Below are 13,853 nucleotides of genomic sequence, written 5' to 3'. Positions count from 1 at the left end.
CGAACAACACGGTGACGCGTCGCATTTTTGTCTTAAAAATCTCACTTATCCGACGTCCCTTTGATTCCATTCACAATTAAGTTTACGTAAGAGAAGTATTTAAAAGCTTTCGAGTACCTTGTACTTAGGAAGGTATAGAGATAATCTTACCTTAAGTACCAACATAAAATCAGACACAGTGGAAAACGCAAGAAAAAACCGCTTTCCATCCCATTCAAGCGAACTTACAACTATCAGTGAGATTACAACTTATTTAAGCGCCATTACCAGAAACCGTACTTTTCCGTTCATTCATAGTGTTCATACAAAAACAAACCATGAATTATCAGAAAGGCAGATGGCATTTATATATCTATCTACTACACTTATACAATCTACAAATCATCATTGTACATACATACATACATATATAATAAATACGTCGAAGCGTTCCACTATATTAGATTCACTTCCGTGTGATTGTTACGAAAGACAAAGTTGCGATCTTAAATTCAACATTGTATTTTAACAAGACGACCTTCACTCACAACTGCGGAAGTATAAGCACATGTTAAAAGATTTTTTTATTTTGAATTATTGTTCATCCTGTTATACCTACTAATATAGCAATATTTATAAACTGTATTCCGTGAATAATCCGATGATTTTGTGATAATTATGCTATTATACTCTGACCAAAGGAAAAAATAAACAAATGCTATTTTTTTTCCATACAAATTGGCACACCTATAAAAATAACAATAATAAATTATTTATGAAAATATACCTATATACATATATTTAAATATGTATAACAACATGTGTGTATAATACAATTTAAATCAAATAATATTCATTTTTTTATACAACTACTTTGAAAACATTGTCCAATAAATTCATTGCATGAATCTATATATGTATGTACATTTTTTCAACGAATCAATTCTAATCCTCCTCAAAAATGTAGAGGTATTTACGAACTTTTTTTGCATGGGGAATACGTTCTAAAGACCACCGTGCAAAAAAAGATAAGGTGCACACACAAAAATGGTATATACATATATAAGTTCCATTACTTAAAATCAACTGAAAAGAATAAATTTATTATTTCAAAACGTGCATAAAGACGTAACAAATACATGCATGGTTTCCGATTTAAATCAAATTTCGAGTAACGTCCAAGTTGGTCCAAGCCACCAGCATCATGTCAACCCGGTATTGACATATGTATATAAATAAATTCATACATGTCTATTTACTGCTAAACACATTCATACGTATCTATTTTTTTTAAAGCCGAAAAATCAATCAAATATATTGTTTTTCGATCGTGTAATATCTAAGCCGTGCAAAAAGAGGATCGGGTGCACATCATATTGACTACTAAGTACATACATATGTATTAGTCTGTATATGATCAGTATAGAAAATAATAACAACTAACAAAATTAAATATATAATTTCGAAAGAGACTTTGTATGTTTGTATATATATATTTGTTTGTTTCGTTGATTTTGTTGATTGTTGACTCTGTGACGTTCAATTTAATAATAAAAAAACAAATGAATATTCAAATAAATTTAATAAAATGTTTACTATTGGATTAGCCATGTTTAAGCGGTTTATATTACAAATACCGAGCGAAGACGGGTATAAACACTAGTAATATATGAAAACAATATTTTATTTTTATTAGTAAAAAAAAAAACCTGTCGTTGGTGCCTAAATAAATATTTCGATTACAATTTCAAGATAAGCTCAAACTGTGCACACTATCAAGATCAGTTTAAATCGTCTAATAAGCCTAACTATCGGGTTATAATAAGTAAATATTTGGAATATTTGTCTAACAAAACATAAAATATGAGCATTCCCGACTGGATCAGATACAGCAAAACCTCTTAAGATAAAATGTTAAAAGGAAATAAAAACAATACATTTTATATTCATTGTAATTAAATCGACGCGCGAAAATCAGCGAGCTGAGATCTTTGCGCCTAGGCGACGATGAGAATTAACATGCATCGAGTGCATCGCATGCACATGCATACGTGTAGTATTGTATTGAGGAATTAGCACTGCGTTATCAGAGCTTATCGGGTCGGGCGCCATCGATGGCGCCTGGCGCCGGAAGCGGCGCCAAAACGGATACTTCCGGTGTAACACGCCAGGTACTACAAATACTGAATTGCCGAAATCGACATGAACTTTCTACGGCGCCTTTTCGGCACGCTTGCGTACAGATTGGCACAAAAACAGGCGACACAAATTAAAAATTTATCGTAATAACACTTACGTGTGCATATGTATGCTCGTGTGTGTAGATATGCAGGTAACATGTACCGGCAATTGAGTCATTCATCTGGTAGATTAAAATGTAACGTGTACAAAAAAAAACATAGATAAAGTAAAAATCTTATACCTACTATAAGGCATATTTTCAATACCGTTTTTAATCTAAAGTTGTGGCCTTTTCTTCAAATAATGCATTATGTATGTATTAGGTATGTACGTATATGAGCCGTTATAATTGAAAGTGGTATAAGTCCACTTTTCTCCATTTCGAGAAATATCTCGCAAAACATTAAATATAATGTTTTGCGTTTAACAATATTTAAAAATACTGGTGGCCTGTAACGAGTTTATTTTATTGGACTTCCGCCACTTTCAAATATAACGGCTCATATGTATGTATGTATGTTTGTTTGTATGTAAGTGCTTGTGGACTTGATCAACATTAGGAAAATTGCCTGATTGATGGAAAAGGGTTTCTTCACAGAATATATGATATATTTTCCGAATACCAGTTCATCGAAACGACTTATCACTATCAAAGTTATCGGCATATACATATGTACATATGTATGTATATGATAAATGCAAATTTTGGATTTCATCGGTGGACCTAATAGAAAACTTTATTCATATCTAGGAAACGCCATAACAAAAAATTCATTGATTTTAAGTAATATTGTTTTTTTTTAATTGATTAATTAAAAAAAAACCAATCGATCTATTTAGAATAAAATTTTGAAAAAGTAGGTTTTTTTCATATATGTATATCTATTTTGAGAATACATAGTTTAGAATTTCTTATTATTAAAAAAAACGCTTAATATTCACCTATTGAAGTTTATTTGGGCCGATTATGATAAGTGTTGACTGATTAACGAAAGTTGTCGTACAAAGCGCGTTGCGTTCGAAATGAGTGTTTGTAAAGGGAAGCGTTATTTTCAGAAAATCGTAATTTTATTCGCATTCCCGTAATTATTTTGAAAAAAAAGTCATTGAGAGCTTTCTTGAATATATGTATAACTTTAATCTGAACACAAAATATTTCGAAAAAAATTGAGAATTTTATGAAATGCAACTTCCATCCACCCATTTCCCTTACGGTCTTCTTTGCACCCTTTTAAATTCTCTTGGGTACCATTCGAGGACTTCTTTCGTCAATCTATCGTCCGATCTTCTAGTTACGTGACTCACCCATTGACATTTCAATCTCTTTCTCCATGACATCAACAACCCTTGTCAAACTTCTCACCCACGTATTCCATGTTATGTCAAGCGTTAAACGGACTATTTCAAACATTGTAATCGCGCACGACAATCGTTACCGCGAAAATCGCGAATACGGAATATCTGGCAGTCGAATTCTCGTAAGTGTGATAGTTCGCGTGGATGACTCTCGGTGGGCGGAATTTTCGAATGCTAGATATTCCGTGATCGAGATTTTAGCGACGTGTGCGAGATCACCATGTGCGAAATAGTCACCGGACCATGCCGAGCATTACATAATTCTTTGAATACATTAGACTTCGTGCAGCATTTCAAAAACAGCAGATCAAATTTTGCATCCATACAACATCACTGGCAAAACACATTGATTGAAGATCTTCATACTTCAAACTTATCTACAGGTACATACAGCAGCAGTCACATAAAACGGAACGCTTAAGCGAAACATGTTTTTGCGTGAAATTTCGGTAATCTTATATAAAACCAAAACCGAAAGTCATTTAAATGATAGGTTGTATCATAGTGCATTCTTGTAACACCAAACGTGAAAAAAAAAGGTGATTAAAATGAGTTGGGGAGAAATTTAATGGAGGGCAGATTTTACGACCGTGCGTTGACTTCACGGTTAAATGAAATTTGAAATGAAAATAACACTATACATATACATTTTTAATTTTATTACAGTCACATATTATTATTTACATCTTATAAAAAAGAAATTAATATTTTGTAGCGGCTCCTTTCGATTTTATAACTTATTTTATTCGGTTTGGCATAGAATCTACTAAAGTTTTTAAATTTTCGATTGGGAAGTCTTCGTACCATATATTTTCTATTATTTCTTTCAACGATTTAAGAGTAGTAACATTGTTCTTCCTTAACCTGTACTTGATACACATCCATAAATTTTCGATTGGATTTAAATCGGGACTATTGCCAGGCCATGGTAGTGTCTTTACACCCATTTCTTGTAAATAGTCCCGAACCTAAAAAAAAGTTAAAAAAAAAATTCAGTTTTTTGATTGAAATTTTATAATTTATATTCAATGCTATCAAATAAAATGAATACTCACCAATTTAGCTCGATGACAAGGGGCAGAGTCATCTTGAAAAATTATATCATCGGAATATGAAAGATGGTTTTCCATCGATGGGACAAAGCTTTCTTCTAAAAATTTTTTATATTTTTTTCCATCGATGGCACCTTGTAGAAACTCCAATTGTCCAATGCTATGGTACGAAAAGCATCCCCAGACAATTTGACTTGGAGGATGCTTAACAGTTTTAAGGGTATTAATTTCATTATACCTTTCGCCAACTTTCCTTCGGACATACGGAAAACCATCAGGACTATAGAGGTTAAACTTTGATTCGTCGGAAAATATCACTCGTTGCCAATCTGATGGACTCCAATTTTCATGTGCTTTCGCCCATTCCAATCGATTGTTTTTCATTCTCTTGGTTAGTAGTGGTTTTTTTGCAGCTTTCCGACCGTACAGTCCAGCTTCTCTGAGCCGCCTTCTTACTGTTGAGTCGCTGATTTCCATGGAAAATTGTGAAGATACATCTGTTCTTATTTCTACAGCAGTTTTGAATCGCTGCTGTAAAGATAATCTGGTTATTACACGGTCTTGCCTCTCCGATGTGCATCTTTTCAGTCCGGTCCCCTTCTTACGGTCAAAACTTCCAGATTCTCTTTTTTTTTATCAGTATTCTCGAAACAGTCGATATAGAACATCCCATTTTCTTGGAAATTGACCGAAAGGAAAATCCTGAACTCGCCAATGTCGCGATTTTTACACTCTTCTGCAATGATAACTGAGCTCGTTTTTTCATGTTGACGTGTTAAAATTCGAATTTGATGCTTTCTCCTCGAAAACCCACACTATACTGAACTCAAATCTTAGAAAACAATCATATTTAGAATATTTGGTCGTTAAAAACCCTACACATAAAGGGATAATCCTTAAATGGCCTCGAAGTCGTAAAATTCACAAGCGTTCCGTTTTATGTGACTGCTGGTGTATGTATATACGATTATTTATAATTTCCCGGACATTCCGAGGTATATGATGTATTTTTTTTCAATTCAATTAATTTTAAATTAAGGAAGACCGCAGTGGGTATAATTAATAATTCTTTTGTTAATGTCAACCGATCAAATGGCGGCTTCCGCTGATTCGGAATTGCGATCTTTTACCGAGTGCACAACTGTGTGTACCCAGGCCACTAGTATTTATATATATATATATATATATATATATATATATATATATATATATATATATATATTATATAATCATAAATTCCACGCACATTATACCAGTATCATCCATGTTTATATGTTACACGTGCCAATTATGTGGGCACATACATACACAAATAAATATGACCAAAACGAAAATAAACATACATAAAATTGTGTGCCAAAACGTAAGCGACTATTGATAATATACCCAATTATGTCAAATTCGGGCTACTCGGCGTAAACAAATTTGATAAACAACAAGGACATCTGACACGTGGAGCTAGAGCATCAATCAGTTATATTTCACATTCACCCCCAAATTGTATACATATGCTCATATGTATGTACGTATGTATTACATACACACAATATAATACGCAAATAGCTTCACCCCGTTCAATCAAAATCTATTTCTGTCGAAAATTCAACAAAATGCGTGCAGCATTGCGACATTGGTGGTTTATTCCCGTAAAACATAACACCCACTAAATTTGGATATTCGCTCGTGCTAAATTATTTCATATAAATGATGTCGAGCACGCGATACGTGTACCGCTCCCATTTGTACGTATGATAATGATGCCTACACACGTTTGGTACATTTATAATGTGTGTGCAAAAGTCCCAACGGCCATATATCCTGGGTTTAAGTGAAGCGGAACTAAGCATGATGGCATTGCGGCACTTATTTTAAAGTTCAAAACCGTTTAGATTAGAACGTGTCTGCATATACCTATGTATACTATCTGAATTCGAAAACTTTTTAATACGCAACATTAGTCACGTTGACTGTGCCGATATGGCGAAATGTGCAAACTTAAAAGCATTTTAATGTGAATCAACATCATTAATAATAATAATTTATATGTATGGATAGAAATACTTTTTTGAGCATGATACCTTAAACGTTACATTAAATATTTCTTAGTACATATTCCGTTTCTGAATATATTTTATTTTATTATTTTTACTAGACATATATTTCTACTAAGGGCGCCATAACAGGCTGCCACACGGTATTTTAATTTGTTTCCTTCTCCAACTTATATGTGATGAAAAGTCATGCCCGTCGTTGCTGGAACAGTTGGAATAGTCCCTAATAATTACATATATACGTGGTAGACATCGTCATTTGATGGCTGTACCCCTGCCCGCACAGTGCTTTATCGGATGGCTCCTATCTCAAGAGCTATCCGACTTCTTAATTAAATCATTGCTGCTGTGCCTGAATGTGATATTTTCCACCTAAGTGTGTGTAGGTTATCGGAGATTATTTTAACCTATTTTTCTGGTAGCTTGCGCTCATCACTATTTTCATTACTTTCATAATATTTTTTTATTTCTAATTTCTATAGTTATTATTTTGTTTCTTTTCTTTTCTGTTATATTTCTAACCATTGTGGTGCATTAGGAATTCCTGTAATGCCACAATAGTCCAAACTTTAAATGAATAAATAACTTGATGTGATGTATGAATGGAATTTGGTCTTCTCTCTTGCATATTGGCCTCGCTCGGATGTTTTGCATTTGCGGCTGGTTCATATTATTGGTACTGGGTGTATAGACATTTATGTATGTAGACATTCCCAATTTTTATTATCCTTATATTTAATTTATTATTTGTTTTGTGACTATTTCTATTATTTTTAGAACTTTTGCTGCTATTTGTTTTTTATGTATTTTGTATGAATTTGTATTTTTTCTGTATGATTACCACATTGGAAATTCCTGTTATGTCATAATGTTCCAAACTTTAAATAAATTATTATACAATACAATAGCGTCATCTGTGGACAATCTGTTTTTAATCGACAATTAACAAATTCGATATACTGATGAATTTGCGAGAAACACATTCTATATATAATACAATGTAGGTAATCATATTTTAATTTGAATATCAAAAATTCTAAATGCAACGACTTTATGAGAAACTGAAGGAGGATTCCGATTTTATTGGATCCATCACAATAATTAAGCTAGAACGATATATAGAAGAGGCTTTTAAAAAACCATGTAAAACGTATAAGAAGTTAGTAAAAATCGGCAAATTCTAGCAGGAACCGGTTGATATGAGTTTTAATAACTACCCAGATCTTGCCAGTAGCGTATAATGATCAAATGATTACTCGATTCCGGCTGGGATTTGAACCCACGCTCTTCTCTACTGGTAAACAGTGATTTAACTAGTGGGCTACGCTATGGCTTATTATTATTATTTATTTTTACCTAACAAATAAACCCAAACAAGGCCAATTACAAACATTGATAAACAATTTTATTTATACAGTATCATAATACAAACTAATATTTCGAAATAAATACATTTTACATAATGGGCAACAATTATTTTTTTTATTATAATCAACAAATCTGACATGTTATAAACTCGAATTTGCGAGAGATATTATAGGTTGCCAATTTTCGTGGAACCGTTTCAACAATGGAATCAGATAAATTGGCAAACTCCAACAAGAAACCATCAACTTTTATATGTATAATCTACCGTTATATGTTCATGAAAAATAACATACGCATCGTTGATTTGTTCTACAGGATGGCATACAAGTATGTACTTCGATGTGCGTTCAAAGAATAAAACGTTCACTGACTAAATTTGATTGATCGATCGATGTGTAGATGACCAAAAGTGATAATATAATTCGATTTATTGGACCGATACAATATTGTGACTAGTCGAATTTCACGCCAATTTAGTACAAAATTTCGCGACCGGCGTCACAAACTCTAAATATCTCGAAACGGTTCAAAATATCGGATAGTGTGAAGCATTGTCTGAAAAATGCTGTCAATCTTTCGGTTTCAACAAATCCTCAACTATTCATTAGATGAGCAACGACAGTTTCAAATTGAAAAGTTTTTCGATAATCTTCACCATTCGAATTCCTATTGTATTGTATTGTATCTAATCTATAATTTGGAAAGAGACTTTGTATATATGTATGTATGTATGTATGTATCCTTCGTTCGTCGTTCGTCGTTCGTCGTCCGTAGATCGGTGACGTCATCGAACACGTGATTCGATTTTTTTTTTTCGATCCATAGGCGCCGATTTGTTTTTTTCGATTCAATGGATTCACCCCCGCGGGGGCGCAAGGCGAGTAGTTTCATGGGGCGCCACAAGGGGTGCAGCCCCGTGGGGCCCCGAAGGGGCCGCAGCCTTATGGGGCCCCGAAGAGAGCGCAGGGGGGCGCAGCCTCATGGGGCCACAAAGGGGGCGCAGCTTTATGGGGCGCAGCCTTATCGGGCGCAGCCTTATGGGGCGCAGTCTTATGGGGCGCAGCCTTATGGGGCGCTGCCTTATGAGGCGCAGTCTTATGGGGCGCCGCCTTATTGAGCTCAGCCGCATGGGGCCCCGAAGGGGGCGCAGCCCCATGGGGCCCCAAAGGGGGCGCAACCCCATGGGGCCCCGAAGGGGGCGCAGCCCCCATGGGGCCCCAAATGGGGCGCAGCTTTATGGGGCGCAGCCTTATCGGGCGCAGCCTTATCGGGCGCAGCCTTATGGGGCGCAGTCTTATGGGGCGCAGCCTTATGGGGCGCTGCCTTATGGGGCGCAGCCTTATGGGGCGCAGCCTTATGGGGCGCCGCCTTATGGGGCGCCGCCTTATGGAGCTCAGCCGCATGGGGCCCCGAAGGGGGCGCAAGGGGGCGCAGCCCCATGAGGCCCCAAAGGGGGCGCAGCTTTATGGGGCGCAGCCTTATCGGGCGCAGCCTTATGGGGCGCAGTCTTATGGGGCGCGGCCTTGTGGGGCGCTGCCTTATGGGGCGCCGCCTTATGGAGCTCAGCCCCACGGGGCCCCGAAGGGGGCGCAGGTGGGCGCAGCCTCAAGGGGCGAAGCCCCATGGGGCGCAGCCTTATGTGGCGAAGCCCTAAACGGCAACTGATCATGGGGGCGAAGCCCTAGACGGCATTTAATCATGGGGGCGAAACCCTAGACGGCATTTAATCATAGGGGCGCGGAGGGGCGAAGCCCTAAAAGGCATTAACTAAGGGGGGCGAAGCCCTAGACGGCATTTTATCATGGGGGCGCGGAGGGGCGAAGCCCTAAAAGGCAACTGATCATGGGGGCGAAGCCCTAAACGGCAATTGCTCATGGGGGCGTGGAGGGGCGAAGCCCTAGAAGGCAAAAAAAAATTTTTTTTTTGAATGATTTTGTTTTGATTTTTTTTTTTTTTTTTTTAATTTAAAATTTTTTTTTTAATTTTTTTTTTTTAATTAAATGTTTACTATTAGTTTAGTCATGTTTAAGCGGTTTATATTATAAATACTGAGCGAAGCCGGGTAATACAGCTAGTAATAAATAAAATAGCACATCAAATAGGTAAGAGTTTTCATATTGTGCATGCTCATCGCAAAGAGCTTTTTGATGAAATTAGTGCACTAATAATATTATATCTAACAGAAATATTATCGAAATGAGTACGACTTGATTATTTCTCATTTGGAGGAGGAAAAGTGAAATAAGGTACATAGAAAGTTTGAAATTTTAATTACAATCTCGAACTTGCGAATTACTAAAGTTACACTTTAATTTTTTTACTTAGGTTTATTAAGAAACACTGGTAATAAAAAAGGCTTTCATCATACAAAAACGGCCATTCACATTTTATTATCCACAAATAAAATCCGATTTGTTGCAATTGAGAACACGCCTACATTTCAAACACTTTAAAACCATGTATATATGTGGATCAAATTAAAATGCGATGGTGTTTTAAGAAGAAGAAAGATTATAATTTCTAAGCTAACTTTCAGAAAAAAATTCGGAAATTATTCATTGAAACAATCCACCTAATATAAAAAAAACTCCAATTACATTTACTTTATGTAAAAAATTCGGAGGTGACCAACCCACGAATTTATTTATGTATTTGAGGAATATAAGAAGGTTAAAAAACAAAATTCGATAATACATACACGTTCACACATACCGACTAGGAGAGCATTTTCGATACAAATTGAGTGCAAATGTAGGGAAACTTACACGAGACAAAAGTTCTACTTCTAGTTTTTGTGCAAATTTCTTTTATTACTTAAAATCAATATGAATATATATATTAAATATCAAGAAAATAAAAATAATTTAAAAAGTAAAAATTAAATAATGAAAAAAATTACTACTTCCGGTTTACGAATTCTGATCAAAACCTTATCAACTTTAAGTTAGTACATAAATAAAAAAATAAAAATTTTCAGCTTGGTACGTTTTGGGTTGTGGAAAAAATCTTGTGGTCACAACATTTTTGACATTTCTAAGAGGAAAAAAACCCACGTTCGGTTTATTAAATTTAGCGTTTTTTTTATTTTCATCACATTGATACGAGGATTATACTTGAATTTTCTCGTGAAGAGCACACATGTTTAAGGGGTTGAAAATAATAGTGGAAGAAAAATCGAATGGAAAGAGTAAATTGCCACTTTCGGTTGACGAATGCTCACCAAATTTATATATATGTACTATAAAACTTGGTATTAAGCGTAAATTTCGTAAATCTATCTTTCCAGATATGAAATCTCAATTCAATACGCCGAAAGATTTCCGAGAAAAACATAAAAAACCTCGATCAACTAAAGTAAAAGTACTACTTCCGGTTGAGGTGAAAATATTTAAAAAATTTAAGGGTAAAATTTATAAATTCAATTACATGTAAAAAAATTCAGTCTGATTTAGTTAGCGGTTTGGGAGATAATTTAATTCAAAAACTTCGGTAAACTTAAAAATTTACATCGTATCGATAAGAATTTTAGTAACCGATACTAAGTTTCAGTTCGATAGGACTAACGGTGTTAAAAAAATACACGGACGCACACACACTTTTTCTAGATAAAACGTGATCAGTGATTGATTCTGAGTTCGAGTCAGTCAAAACCTCGAGTTCAAATTTTCATTTATTTTTACTACGTACATAGATAAAGTAAAAATACTAGAATAATATTGCACACGGGTAGCAACTCACCCCACACGTGACACAATATTGAAAGCAACAAGATTTAAAGCTTATATAAAAGAATCTATTTCGAGAGACGGTAGATCGTGCCGACTGAATTATAGGACGACCTTGCCACGTGCTGTCACCAGTATTATTTTCTCATTATTTCCAATGTCGAGGGTTGGTCGATGACGTCAAAAAAGACGATTACCAACGGCGCTTCAGAAATACATACATATACTATAATACACGAGTCCAATTCGCCTTTCATACGAATACTGTTAGAACGAAGGAACAAATCGATTTTTTTTTTAGGTGTATAATTTGAGACTGGAGATGAAAAATAGAATGTGTGTGTATGTGTATTATGAATAAAAAAGCGAGAGCACGTGTAATGGTATAACAGAAAAATAATATAATAAATGGAAACGAAATGAACGTCTGCGTGGGCGTAGGAAAAGCCCTTCTAATGACCTCGCAGCCACCCACCGCAACAGAATAAGGTAAATACCAACTTAGTACACATAAACCAACACATGACCCTTAGCTGACCACACACACACACACACCATTACATGGGAGGATCGAAGGAGTGGACAACGTGTATCGCCTTAATATTTGGAAATTACCGAGTGTACTCAAAATGGTCAAAGCCAATAAGTGTGGTTGACTTTGAAATCCTTCGAGTGACACTGTTCAAAAGATCTTAATTACAGGGATAGTCCGAGACCGAGAAGAAGTTTATAAAGCATAAATCTGACTGAAATACCAAGCGACGAACTGTCATCGAGATGGATAACTATGACAGATAGTCGTTTCCTGTCGTATCGCGTAACTTTTCTTCAATAGAGTCTCGTAACTGAGATTATCCCAAATTGACTTAAAATTAAAATATTAAGGTAACGAAAGCTACACAACCAGTTTTTGGCCTAAAAATTATACCCTAAAACACTGTTAGTTTAAATCGAATGGGTAATACCGTTGTAAACTAATATATTTTGGGGTAGTATCCAAAAAAGTTCCAAAACACCTGAAACTTTTTAAAACTAAATATTCAATTAAAATATCTAATAATGATAAATAAATTGATTCTTGTAAAAACCCTAAAAATATTAATCTTCGAATGATTTTCCGTTCACAGACTATCTCCAAACTATGATGTTCTTTTTCATACATGTACATAATACTTGGTGTATATTAGAATACAATGTGAACCTGAAAATAAGATGGGTTTGAATGTATGTACATACATATACATATGTATGTATATTCAAACGACAACAAGGTGCATTTGAGTGTTTGTTAGATGTAGGCCAAGGCTCCCTGGATTGTTCTAAAATAGAAAATTCACACAAATAAAACACCAGCTTTGCGACTCATTTCACCTTCAAAACTAAATAGACAAAAGCAATTCCAAATATTGATTTGATCAAATGTGAAATATGTTACTTCTGCTATTTAGAAATTAACAACCTGCAAATAAAATTTCGTGTGACTATATAATCTTTTAGTAGATTTGGAATTTTATGGACTATTTTTCTACAGTAAATAGTAGCTCCATCACTATCACATTTTAATCTTTGAAATGTATAGATTTGGGCTAAGTATTTCTTCAGTGGAATGTCTATTATCCTCTGGAATAGACAGTAAGACATTCCTAATGATTAGGAGGATAGGATAAACAATTAATTTAGACAATATTGACATCCAAAAAAGGACAAATGAATAATACATAAATAATAATTTAAAGCCTAAATCATTTAAAAAAAATTTCTTAATTATTTATCAATATTCCGACTAATAGGAATAAGGTATTTAAAGCTCATCTACCCATAAGAATTGAATCGAGTTTGCCTACTGCCAAAAATGAATACAATATGTACTTCCTATTTATTGAAACTCGTACGCATAAGTTACGATCCGAATGCTCTACCGATTGAGCTATCGCTTTCGGTATTTTAGTCGGTATATATGTACATATGTACGTACATTTACAGATATGACTAATCAGGACATTTTTTGTGAAAAAAATTCGCAAACAAAACGGATATATTTAAGCGTTACCTGTATGGCGTATTTACGCATTGGACAAAATCTATTTCGACGTACCCCACCCAGAGATGTTGTGCTCCATAAGACGTTAGCGGAAAAAACA

General features: G+C 34.9%; 1 protein-coding gene and 1 long non-coding RNA gene across 2 annotated transcripts in view; one reads left to right on the top strand and one right to left on the bottom strand.

Moving 5' to 3' along the window:
- LOC143920098 (elongation factor-like GTPase 1) overlaps positions 1-13,853 on the bottom strand; it is a 111,770-nt gene that overhangs the window by 10,325 nt on the left and 87,592 nt on the right. The gene's annotated exons all lie outside the window — the stretch shown is intronic.
- Positions 5,494-13,853, top strand: part of LOC143920101 (uncharacterized) — a 71,947-nt gene continuing 63,587 nt past the window's right edge. Inside the window, exon 1 of the long non-coding RNA XR_013261308.1 lies at positions 5,494-5,519. This is a non-coding gene — a long non-coding RNA (uncharacterized LOC143920101). The remainder of the gene's footprint in view (positions 5,520-13,853) is intronic.

This window comes from Arctopsyche grandis, chromosome 12 (genome assembly GCF_051622035.1).
Source record: "Arctopsyche grandis isolate Sample6627 chromosome 12, ASM5162203v2, whole genome shotgun sequence".
NCBI classification, from domain to species: Eukaryota; Metazoa; Arthropoda; class Insecta; order Trichoptera; family Hydropsychidae; genus Arctopsyche; species Arctopsyche grandis.
This window is presented reverse-complemented; position numbering and strand designations above follow the sequence as displayed.